This window comes from Calonectris borealis, chromosome 5 (assembly GCF_964195595.1).
Source record: "Calonectris borealis chromosome 5, bCalBor7.hap1.2, whole genome shotgun sequence".
Taxonomy (NCBI): domain Eukaryota; kingdom Metazoa; phylum Chordata; class Aves; order Procellariiformes; family Procellariidae; genus Calonectris; species Calonectris borealis.
The window spans coordinates 8698930-8711831 of record NC_134316.1 but is presented as its reverse complement, the minus strand read 5'-3'; the positions used below and the strand labels follow the sequence as shown (position 1 = coordinate 8711831).

Sequence of the window (12902 nt, the reverse complement as noted above, 5' to 3'; positions counted from 1 at the left end):
TTATTAACAGAGCTAAGCCTTGTTCACACATTCACAAAAGTTGACCCGTGGAGGTGCACAGTGCATTTGCTTGCCCTCCGAATAAGAGCCTATCTCACATTTATCTACTCCCAAGTGGAAATGCAGTGCCAAAGCATACTTACTAAAGTTGGAGAAAACATTCAGTTTTTAACTGGTTTCCAAGTTTTCCCACATCGCTAATAAAAACACGAACTGCTCAGAACTCAAAATCACAGTTATTAATGTAAAAAGGGAGAGCGATGAATGCCTGGAGGCTCAGAAGGCTGATGCCATGCCCCTAGATCACCCCAGGGTACACTGCTATGCAGGACGCCCAAAATACTGTGGTGACTTCATGGCTCCATCGAAGTCAAGGGTTTGGGCGACAATTCAATCCCCAAAACACACAGCCCATAAGCACATCCCAGCCCAAATCTACCTGTGTATGCCCGGAAGCCTCCAATTATGTGCAAAAAGCCCTGTCGTTATACGGTGTGTTGCCACAAGACCAGAATGGAAAAGTTTTCCCAAAGCAGGGGTCGTTCGCACGCTCCCCTGCCGCCCGGCGCGCCAGCCGCGCCGCAGCCCCAAGGCCGCTTCCCGCAGATAACGCGGCTGCGGGGAAGAGTTATCGTAAAAACAACACGAGAAACACAAGCTGGCCCAAGATCTGCGCTGTACCTGGGAAGTACATCCAGTGCATAAACACGACCTCCTCCTACCCACTTGGTTAGCTAGGAAAGCGCGCAGCCAGAAGACAACAGCTGCCATTTCACTCCAACAAGCCCTTCTCCATTTTCACACAAAAGACGCCCCTACCTGACCCCCTCGCCCCGGCTACCTGGGCTCAGGTGAGGCCGGTAGCCAGGCACAGCACTGAGTAGCCACGCTCTGCCTGGCCTCCTTTTGGCAAGGGGAAAGGGTGCAGCGTGGCCACAGCAGTCTCGGCGCCGCGGGGCGCAGACAGACCTCCGACCTTTAGGCGTGCAGTTCCCATCACAAAAGCAAAGGGCTGCGCAGCTCATCATAGCCCTTCCTCGGCGCTTGCTGGCCCAGAGTCAGTTTTTACAATTGAGAAGGGAAGGGGGAGGGAATCGCCTGCAATCAGAGCAAGTTTAACTCTCGCGCAGGGGAATGCCTGATGAGAACAAACTGGACAACGCTGCCTGCTTTAACCAAGCAAGAAGTATTGCAGGAAGTTCTTTCTTTTATTTACAAACGTTTCTTTCTTTCCCCTGGATTGCAACTGAAATTCCTTGGTTAGTGTTTTAATAGAGACTCACAGCCAGCTTCCCATTAATACTGGAGCCACTTTACATGGTGTAAAAGGTATTTAAAATAGCACTATATAATAACTGCACCCACTTTGTATTAAAGACATGATATTAATGAGAATCAAGCTCCTAGTAATATTCTGCCTTTGAAGGAATACAAATGTTTCCCTTCCACTGCCTTCCTAATTCCCTTTTTCCCCAAATAAAGGAAACAGTCAGATGGTTAACAAACAGATTATTCTGTTGAGTGAAGCTCGCCTAAGCAATAAAAGGGCTGGAGTTTCTCAATTAAATCATAAGGCTGTTCTTGTTCAGAAAGATCTTCCTGAAAAGCAGTAATCTGCTCTTTCAGCAAATTAAGAAACGGGAAAGGTAGGGATAGCGGCAATCTAAACGCAGGAGTTTTCACTGGAGCAGGGACTTGTTCTTACAGAGCAAAATCTCTGGAAGCGGCAGTGCAATGTTTGCACAACAGACCTCCGCAGACAGAGCCATTGATGGTGTCAGGAAAGGGGAGGAAAGTGAAATGCAATGTGTATTTGGGAGCCAAAAGAGAAAGGGCATGTCTCATGTTAAACCTATCTGCTTTGGCAGTATTCCTGTAAAGATCACGAACTTGTTTTGATCACTAAATATAGCAGAGAAAAGGAATCTACTGCAAGTAGCTCTCTCCAGCAGCACTTGCTGTTTTACACAGGCAGAAGGAGGACACAAAAGAGAGATTTGTCAAGCAAATGGCAAACGAAGCTTGCCAAAATATGAAGGGCAAATTACAATTTAAATGATGGGTCCTAGCCTGGCAGCTGTGAATTCATCAGCTACTCTCTCAAGCATGTCCAATTGAGGCTGCAGCAATGCAAACTACCACTCTTCCCCAGCACACCTCCGCTCTGACCTGGAGGGGCTGCCTCTCCGAAGAGCAAGTTTTTCATGTCCATATAATTCTTTCAGCTGAAAATTCCCCCCAAAATGCTAGTCAGGGTCTTGTTTGTTTGTTTTTCCACCTTCTGTCCCATGCACTTCAGGGTTTGTGGACAAAGCAGCCTTTCCACGAGTGCAGCCTGCACGCTCACGTATCTGTGCCGGTTTCGCACACATGAAAAGGGCCTTTCGATGGTGTTGCCTCCCACGCCGACTGTGCGGGACTCTCCGCTGCGGGAGAAAACCAGCGCTTCGCTCGGGCAACTCAGCAGAGCCTCTGCACTGCTCCGCAAAGTAAAGCACTTTTGTTTACTGCTTAAGACAAATAAAATGCCTTTCTCTCTGCTTTCAAAGAATTAGTTGCTTTAGGAAAAAAAAAAACCCACACAAACCTAAATCTCTGATTTATAGCATAGTTTCAAGCCTGTAGAATAACTTTTTGTGTGCAGTGAAAACCAGGCCAAACACTGTATTTCTTACCAGTATTGTTGCCAGAGAGGACCAAACAGCCAAACCGCACATAGACAACCCAAGAGAAAGAAGTTGGTGCTGCGCAGTAACCTGCTAGAATAAATTGTTCTCACTCAACAAAATAAAAAATACAGTTGCAATTGCAAAGCCAAGGAATCCAAATTAGAAACGGCCCAGACTAAAGGATGCCTTACTTCTTTCATGCATTCCCCTTCTGCACACGCAGGATGACAGAGTCTCCTCAGTGCCTGAATCACAGAGCTGTCCAGGCTGCTTTCTTTGGGAATCAGGATGTCTTACAACGGAGACAAAACAGGATGAATGCCCGTGAGCCCTGTGCATCTCCCTCGCTGAAAGGCAGCAATATTACTAACACAAAGTTACTCACAGGCAGGTTCAGTCAAGCAAGAGAAGACGCGTGTTGCGTAAGCAGAGCTGCCGAACCATTCCCTCCCGGGCCAGGCAGCCGCAGCAAGGCCACGGCCAAGCAGGTGAGCTAAGCCGCGAGCCACATCTGGCCGCCCGAGCCAACTCCAGCCCACTGCGGCATGTTTCTGTACGGTTTGCAGAGACGCACCTCTCGGAGTCAGCGTCCAAGACGAAACTCCAGCAAGGAGCGGGCGTGTGACCGCCAACGCAAGTCCCTGGAACAGGATATGCTTCAATTTCCTTACAATCCACGCATTGGCTTTCGGTACAGTAAACTCCTGGACTGGCTTTTTGGAGAATCTTTGCAAGAAGAAACATGTTCAGAGTCACCTCCAAGCTTTTCAAAGGTGAAGCCTTCACTTGCAAACAGTATCTGTAAAGCCATTCCAAGTCTACCTACAACCTAGTAAGGCACAACTGCTCTGCAGGAACAGCGTTTGCTCACAGCTACATTGCACAAGTATCTGCTTCCTCCCCCCTAGGAACTGCTGAGGTGCCCTGGGCACGTAACTGGGAAGAAAATTCAGATTTTTCACTGATCCGAAACAAAGCCGGCTCTGCTGTTACTTCGCTCTTACAATAACAAGCTCTGCTTTCTCCATCCCAGGGGTATTTCATCACCAACATCCCACCCAGTTCTGCGTAAGAAACGACATTGCGAACAATCTATCAGACACTTTTTTTCTTTTTTAAAAAAAAAAACAACCAACCCTAAACCTGTCAGTCTGCTCACTGTGAAACCGCTTGTTACAGTCCAAGTGGTTGATGAAGCAGGATGACAATACCAGGAAATACCTGGAATTGATCTTCAATGTTTATTTTTGGAGACTGGCTTTTCTCCCAGCTCTTATTTAATAGTTTGCTCTTTCCCTCCTCTCCCCAGTTGTTCTCTCTGGGATCAAATTGCAATTTGTTTCACCCCTTGGAGTTCACCCACAGACCCCCTAAGCAGAACTTCAGGAATCAAATCCTGGCTCAGACAACACATTCTTTCTGTTTCACTGCTATCATATTCTTTCCCACGTACTATTCTCACGTAGGAAATGCTCTGGTATTTGTCCGAAATCAGAAGTGCACAGGATCCATTTAACACTCAGTACTTGCCTGTACTTTGTATCTCTGGTATACAATCAAATTCCTTCAACAAATTCTCCCCCTAGATACTCAGCTCATTTAGCAAAGAAAGTCTTTCTGCTGTAAACCAGTTCTCCACACAGGAAGAATTTTATCCGTAACCTACCTGGTTTACCTGTTCCGGAAAAAGCCTAACTTATCTGCAGAGTTAGTGATTATTTTTCTCCAAGCCGCTAAATAACACAGCGGTGCCAGCAACTCTTCAGAATAGACCAGGTCACAGCTCCCCGCGCAGCCCCACAGCTTTGCATTTAGACACGCATTGCAAGTTTTAGATATGTCAGTTTAAAGAGTTTCCGCACATCATCTGAACACCATGAATAATCACACATGCTGTCTTAGGCCACTGCGAGCCTGAAGTGAAGCACATTTACTCCTTCAAGATTTAGCTGTTTGCTGCAGATTGAGAGCACACATACAATCATCCACGCTGGCCCAGGGAATACCCAGCAATTCAGCGATGTGCCTGAACTATGGATTTTTGGAAGAGAAAGGACAGGGAAAGGAGGATGAGTAACAACCTATGCAATTTTGCAAAAAGTTTTCACAAAAAAGGAAATAAGTACCTACCGAGTGCCGCCCACCACCACGAGCCAGGCAGCCGGTCTCGCCCCCGGGAGAGCAGCAGATTGCAGGGCAGCTGCAAGGAGCACGGGCAGGGGAAGGAACACACCTCTGGGAGCCTGCAGTCATCCTCATTGCTTCCACCTCTGCCACTACCCTGATGTGCGACCTTGAAAAAGCTGCTCCGCAAATCCCCTTTGGCCTCTTATTTATAGCAGAAGATTGTCTGGCGCTATGGGTCCAGCCCGAAGCTTTTCTGAATCCAATGACTGACCAGGGGAGGAGGAAGGCTTTGAATTGGACATTGCTGTCTGCTCTCTGGTCTCGGGTAAAGCCCTCCAAGCACACCGCCTTACACTGCGCACCCTACACGGACCCCGAATCTGGTCAAAATGAGGGCACTAGGAGCTCTCCTAGAGCCTCTGCTGGGATAGGAGACACTTTGGCTGAGGTTCAGCTCTCCTGACACTGAACAGCTACAAGAGAGATGCCTCCATGCGCGTTCATTGTTTGAGCTCTGCAGAAACAATGGAGAGAAACTGGAGGCACTTTTAGGACAGCTCGTCCGATGTTTTTTTAGATGCCCAGTTCAGTGTGGATGAATCATGGCCCGAAAGCGTTTGCTCCTCTCCAGTGACTATGAAAGGAGTCTGGACAACTGTCTGTCGTGCAGATAGTGATGCTGTAGTTTGGCAAGATGAATCTCACCCTTCTAAGTTGGGGGAAAGTAAGTAAACAAAGAAGCACCCCCCTCGGTTTACACTTACGTGAGAAACAGTGTCAGCGCCAGAGACACAAGGTGCGAGCGCTCTGTGCTTCCCTCCCTTATAAACATCTTGTAACTAGACAATATGCAGCCCCCTTCACCGGGAGGGCTTGGCTTTGCTGGAGGAGCTTCACTTAGTCATTGAACTTGAAGCTTTCATCAAATATTCCTACAACCAAAGCTTCACGTTGCTCACTACACGAGAGCCTCTAAGCAGCAGGACGTGCTGCTTGTGGGGCAGCTTTCATTTCTCTCCCTGCATCATTTAGGTGGTTATAACAACAAAAACCAATCCAATATGAAGCAGAAGTCTCAGTAACGCAAACTGAACCGAACCCATTTCTGAAGCTTCTTTACAACCACTTTGTGGCCAGTTGTACACGGGTCCTTTGCCGCAGACCAACAAGGCTTGTTCAGCAGCGTATTCATTCCCCTCTCTGCTCCGCTCTTTCACTCCATCGTTCACCAACTTCTTGTCTTTCTCCTGGCAAACCACAGGCCAAAAGATTCAGCAAGCAAAACTTTTTCCTGTAAAACCCACATTTCTGCCTCCTCCCTACACTTCCATGAAAGTAATTACAAGTGCTTTGTTTTCCGTCTTAATTGTCATTTCCTTTGATAGAACTTGCAGCCTGAGTCTTAAAGCTTAAATAACTAATATAATTCTTTTCTCTTCTTCCCCATCTCTGGCCACAAACAGTACTGCTTGCATCAGGGTCAGCAATTCCTTAAAAACCTCTCGAGCCAATCTGTGCGGCTGCATTGTGTAGGGAGTTATCAGCAGGCTGCAGGAAGGTTAGAAAGCAAACACGCCTCCCTACAAGAGACCAGAGACCAAAGTTAAGTTCGGAGTTGAGCTCTGCCCCATTCCCCCTCCGGTGGGGAGGTAACAGCCTGTTCTGCACCAGCCCTTTCCCCCGCGCAGCTTTCTACTCCCTCCCTGTGTGCGCAGCTGAGCCGAACAGAAGTTTTTTCCCCACTCCTTCTTCTCTCCCTGTTCTGGCCCTTTAGCATCTCCACAGAAGCAGCTTTCTTCATCTCCTGCTGCGAACACTGTGATTTAGGTGATCTACAGAGGCTGTCTTCTTCCTATCCTGGCTAACACTGGGACTTGTGTGCAAACCATGAAGGTCGCAGGAAGCCGGCCAGTATTCAGAGACACTGTTTAGCCTTCCCATCTCCACTCTGCAATCCCTTCGCAGACAAAATGCTCCAGACATTGGGGGTCTTTCCCCTCTCGACATTATCCCAAGCCAAAACACGTTCATCCTGCACAGTGACTATTTGCTGCTGACACCTTTCACGCTACACCGGACACAAGTCAGTCCAGGAAGGGCAGGCAGTCAAATCCACGTCCTATGGGGTAACATACACTGTATTTTTTGATTCATAGTCCAGTAGGTATATCTCCTGCTCCTCCTGGGGAAGCTGCACGCCTGCACGAGAGGGAGTGGGGTGAACATAGCCTGTCTGTTAGCATGGACGTAGCACTTGTACTCCCAGACATATATTCATGCTCCAGACCGATTTGGCCACATCAGCTGAAGTAAAAAATTCTCCCAGACCCAAGCCAGGTCTCGATCCCCTCCACAGAGCACAGCCGTCAAAAATCAGATCAGCTCGATCTCCCAGCAGCTACGTGGCCACCTCTGTCTCAGTTACAGGAGTCTTCCACCCACACCAGCCAGGGCTGAAATTCAGGCAAAGGAAGATTAGGTGAGAGGTGTATGAAATGTCACCTTCTCTTTAATCGCAGCTTATGGATCCAGCCCCGAAGCGTTACTCATACAGCGCTCCACACTCCACACGTATAATCCCACCACCTAATCCGACTGCTTGTTCAAACAGGCACGTTGCTAGGAGTGGGTCCTCGCCATCACTGTCTACGTTTCCAGCGTTCCTCCGAGACCACGTCCTCTCCCACATCTAAAAGTCCCATGACAGTTCAAAATAAACCACAGGAAAGCTCGGGCAAGCACGGTGGCACACAGGGCTCACTCCTTCAACATGAGAAACGACACAGCCCATTGCAACCTGATAGGTGCTCTCCCACGCTGCCAGATCATCTCGGGGAAACACTTCAGTTGTGGTAAGCAACAGATAACCATCTCTCTGCACATACACAGAAAAAGCATCTCAGCTGGTAGACTTTTAAAACCGGTATTTATTGCGCCCCAGGGAAGAAAAGAAAATGGGTAAATGGGCTGAAAGGCACAGCTTCGCTAGGAAGAGTTTGGATCGTCTCTTCGCATCTCTCCATACAAACCCAGCCATTGAGAGTCCAGATCGAAAATAGAGCCACAGTTGCTAAGAAAACAGCGCTGCAAACAGATGTCAGGAGATGATTCATGGAGCAAGGGCATATCCCTGTACTACAGATAAACCAAAATGAATGAGGCTCTTTATACCTGATCTTCCAAGCTGTGCTTCTTCATGCCCTCTTTGGGATTTTTTTCTTTAATTCATTTCTATATTCAGACGGCGAGGAAACTGAGCAGAGCTGAACTCACTGTTTGTGGAATTAATTACTGGTAAAGGGGTTTTACAATGCGTATAATGAACTCAGTAAAAGGGCTAAACTGTGGCCCATTTTTCCACCGAACCAAAGCATTTTTCTCCTGAAATAAGAAGCAACGTTGCCCAAAAACCTATCAGAAGAAATAACGTAAAACCCACAGTTAAAAACTGCAAAGGAACAAATAGTAACAATTTTTTCTTTTGTTACTTTCCCTTATACCGTAAAACTTAAAATTAACAACTAGGGAGATAAAGCATTTTCAACCTATTAGATCATTAGCCAGTAATGCATGCCGCTTCTTGAATTACTTCATTGTGTCTATGCTTAAAATCTTTGCCTGACAAATAAATAAAAAATAGTTAGCACACTATGGGACTGGCCGAGTGCTACTGACACCAACAAAGTTCTCATTTATTTTAATGAACTTTTTATCAGATTTTATTGGAGGGAAAAAAGTTCCTTTGCCCCTCTTAAACCATCATGTTCAACTCCTAACACGGTATGATATCAACGGCACTTGAAATACAGTTTCCTGAAGTTATTTGTAAAGAACTGTTTAAATAAAGGAACTTTGATACATGTTTTTATAGGTAACGTTTTTATAGATAGGGTAAAATGGCAATTATCATTCATTACCCTTCATTATGAAGAAGGAAAGAACAGACATCATTTATACACGTCTGAACACGTGTTTGTACAGCATCTCGCACAAGGGGGGCTCAAACATCGCCACGGTACACATCAGCACAGGCTGATACGCTTACTGCGTATCACCGCTGATTTTTCATCATCCCTCCCAACTCCCGTGTGTCACCGCCCATCCCGCTCTGCTTCAACTCGTCCCCATCGCCCTCGCTGGCAGGTGCCAGGGCCTCTGCTCCCCTGCCACCGCACGCTCACTCCTCACCACCCCGTCCCCTCCCGCTACGACTGCCTTCTTCTGCCTTAGAAATCAATTATTTAGGCTGCCCTGATTTCAGCGCGAGGTGGCTGTGTGTGTGTGTGCCTGTGGGGTGGCGGATACTGTTATTGTGGGCAGTGTTCTCAGCTGCCACCGTGCTCCTTCTCAGAGCTATAAAAGCGTCCCAGAAGTGGCCGAAGCCCGTGACTCAGCTAACCAGGCGCCAGAGGCCACGTGTGTCCCTCCTGCAGGTATTGCATTTCAAACAGAGGAATAAACAGATGCACCAATTGCAATATCTATCCAAGATCTTGCACGTGGCACTTACGTCTTTGTCCGTCTGTCTTGTGACAGGAAATCGCCTTGAAAACTGAGAGGGAGGAAAAAGAGGGAATGATGGAAAGAGGCGGGAGAGGACAGATGGGGCACAAGGGACTCTGAAAGAGGGAAGCAGAGGTGTGAGGAACACATAGTCGCTGACCTGACAAAGATTGTGAGAAACCCTCAAACAAACTTGCTCAAAGTTTTTTCTCCGTACATTTTGAATAACCTGAGGAGCGTGCACCTGCTCTACCTCCCAATTCCTCCAGCAGCTCTCAGGCAAAAAGAGAAGAAAGAAAAATGACCCCATTTTGCAGGGACAGCGAGGGGACTGAGGTGAAAGGAGGACAGAGAGCCTTTTCTTAAATCCACACACGCACAGCACCTGACACAAAGTCAGCGCCAAGTTACAGACAACCCACGTGCCGCATCCCATGGGCCGCAGTAACACAGATCCGTAATAACTGCTCCAAGAGGAAGCAGCAGGCTGCCAGGAGCCCCTTAAAGACGGGAGGGAGGAAAGGCGGGAGGGAGATGGCACGCAAGGCGGGGAAGAGAAAGGAGCCCATGTGCAGTGGGAAGAAGAGAAATTGCGAGCCCTCAGCAGGCAACGTTTTACCCGGGGCAGCAGCAGCGACCTGGCACCGCTAATACAGCGACTGAAGAAACGCCTGTGGCCCTCGCAGGAAAGTAGTTACTGCCTTTCCCGAGAACTTTGTCTGAGTAAGTATCCACCATCAGTTTCCAAACACGCAACCCAAGAGATAACGACTTTGTAAGTGATAACCCACGGCACCCACGCAAGGAGCGGAGTTGCAGGGAAACGCCGTTTACCTGCACGCACCCCCCTGCGCGCTCCCTCCCCACCGCCTCAAAACAAGCCGACTCGGGCTCTCAGCCGCGGAAACTCTCCCGGCGGCGCTGCCGGACGGACATCGCTCCGGGGAGGGCAGGGCCCGGGAGGCGGCAGTTCGCCCCACACCCGGCTCACGCCGCCGGCCGTGCCCCGCCGCGCTCCCCCCGCTGCGCCGAGTGAACTCCCGCCGTTGTCTTTTCCCCCTTCCCCCGGCAAAAGGGCAGGGAGAGGGGGGAGCCTGCTCGGGGAGCGGGGTCCCTCCGCGCCCCCCGTGCAGCGGCGTCCCGCGGGGGGCGCGGGCGGTGCCGAAGGTGAAGGCGGCACCGAGGGAACAAAGGCGGCGGGGAACAAAGAGCGGCAGGTACCGCCGCGGCGGAGCAGCGGAGGGGAGCGGGGCCGGGCGGGGCGGCGGCACCGGCGGGCCGGGGGCGGCGGGGCCGGGACCGGGGCCGAGTCGGGCAGAGCCGCCGCTCCCCGCACAAAGGCGCAGCCGGGCCGCGCCGCAACTTCCCGCGGGCGGGTCCCGGCGGGGCAGACTCACCGCGGGCGCAGTCCCGGCATCGGCGGCGGCGGCGGGCGCGGGTGGTGGTGGCGAGGGTGGGCGGGAGGAGGAGGAGGAGGAGGGACCGGCCGCTCCCCGCCCCGGCCGCTGCCAGCGAGCGAGCGAGCGCGCTCCCCGCCCGCGGGCGGGAAGGCGGCGCGGCCGCGGCCCCCGCAGCCCGGCCCGGCCCGGCCGGCGCTCCACCTCCCCCCGCCGCGGCGGGAGGGCCCGGCGTGCCGGGGGTGGGGGGGCCTCCCCGGGGCGGTCTCCGAGCCCCGCAGCCGGGTCTGCCCACGCCCGCGGGCGGTGTGTGCCCGGGGCAGGCAGCTGCGGGAGCTGCCGTCGCTTCGCAGCCTCCCGCGCAGGGACGGCGGTTCCCTGCCGGAACACCCCAGGCTAACCCGCGGCTGTGCGTGTGTCATGGGATCACCAGCGGGAGCAAGGGCCGGCCCACTGCCCCCCACCCGCTCCTGCCCTCACCAGGCTTCGGTTTCGTGCTGCGGGTTTCCCGGTGTTTTCCCTCCCAGCGCTAACCGGGACGGTGCTGCTCGTCCCGCCCCGCTGTGGAAACAGCCGGGCAAGGCCACAAGCACGGCGTGTGTCCGTGTGCTTTGGGTAAAGCTTCGTGCTGGAAGTCAGTAAGAAAACCTGTGTGTTGGTAAGAACCATGTTCTGGTCTGGGAAGATTTGGGGTCACAGGCGATACAAAGAAATAAAATGCTTTTGTGTTGTCACAGATCTGCAGCACACCCAAATCAAATTTAGAAGATCAGAAATACAAGCAGGCAAAAATTGGAGACCTTTCCAATTCCTACACGGCCTCCATAGCCCTCCCCAGCTCAGCTCCCAGCTCCCTTCGCCCCACACACAGATCCCCAGCATGAGCCGCCTTCCCCTGTTTCAGATCCAGGCTCTTTCCTCAGCTCCAGGGACAGCATCACCTGGCCTTGCCCAGCCAGATCTCTGAAGGGGTAAATGGGGGCCAGTTGTGTGAACGTGGAGCAAATTAGGGGTTTTTTAGAACTTCAGAGGAGGGGTTTTTTGAGGGGGGAGAGGAAGGAATTTCTTAGATTTATTCCATTTGATACTGGATAGCTTTTGGTTGTAGAGTTCACAAAGTGAGAGGATATAAATATTGAGAGTGAGATTTGCTTTACACACCCAGAGGCCGGCTGGCTATCCAAAGAAAAATGTAACTTCCCAAAAGCCACTTCCTGCCAGTGCGGATACATCGCGTTTCTCCTCAATCTGTGCTGATAAAACATCAACCAACTTAAAAAAGTGGAAGCAAGCGAGGTCCTGTATTTGAAGGCTACAAAGCCAAATGTACCTACTAACTCAAACTTCTCTTTATACCCACAGATATGTCTAAAGAAGTTCTGCCAGATTTGGAGCCCTGACTTTTTGTAAGGATTTTTTTCTTTTCCAGGCAAAAGTGAACCCTGCAGCTTTTTGAGTGCTATTTCAGCTGGAGCCCAAGAACACAACTTGCAGAAGCATCAGTCAAAGCTGGTTACAACTTGGCTGCCCTGCCTTGGCAAACACCTGCTCTGGTTCATGCTATCCTTGCAACAAATCAACCCATGAGCTCTTTGTGTACTTTTTTACTTGTTTTATTGAGGATTAATTAATGTTAGTATAGTGACACAGTTGTCTTTGATACTCCATGGACACAGTTGAAGGCAAAGGGCTGCATTCAGGCTGTGCTGTAGTTTCCCAACTTCTGTGTTATAGCTACTGTAACACATATTCTCGAAGTTAAACAAGCATTTCTGACTGATTTACTACTTTTGACTGCCAGATTTCAGCCTTGTGTTTAAGGAAGGAGAGAAAAAGATGCAATACCAAAGCCAAGCTCTATTACTTGAAGAAGTATTTCAACCCCCATCTTGATCACTTGGGACTCTTCCACATGCCATTAAATTCAGCAGAAGAACTCTCATGGAGTCTCGACCTCTTGTGCCTTGGAGAACACCACCCCGCATTATCGCTCCATGCTCTTTATGGCGGCTTAACTCCACTGTGAATCACGCAGCTCCTGGTTCCAGCGTACACAGCACTGCAGGTACCTGCCAGGCTTTGTCAAACACAAGCACAGGTCCCAGCCCAAGGTGCTTGTTTTCGCTTAAATTATGCATTTCATAACTAGCTTGTAAAGCACTTTGAAGATACGACACTAAGTATTACTAATGCTAAATGGTATTAT

General features: G+C 50.2%; 1 protein-coding gene across 1 annotated transcript in view; it reads right to left on the bottom strand.

The window, feature by feature from the left end:
- SYNE2 (spectrin repeat containing nuclear envelope protein 2) overlaps positions 1–10865 on the bottom strand; it is a 199346-nt gene extending 188481 nt beyond the window's left edge. The window contains exon 1 of the mRNA XM_075150894.1: positions 10697–10865. The gene's annotated coding sequence lies outside the window, so the exon portion shown is untranslated. The remainder of the gene's footprint in view (positions 1–10696) is intronic.
- Between the last annotated feature and the right edge of the window lie 2037 nt (positions 10866–12902).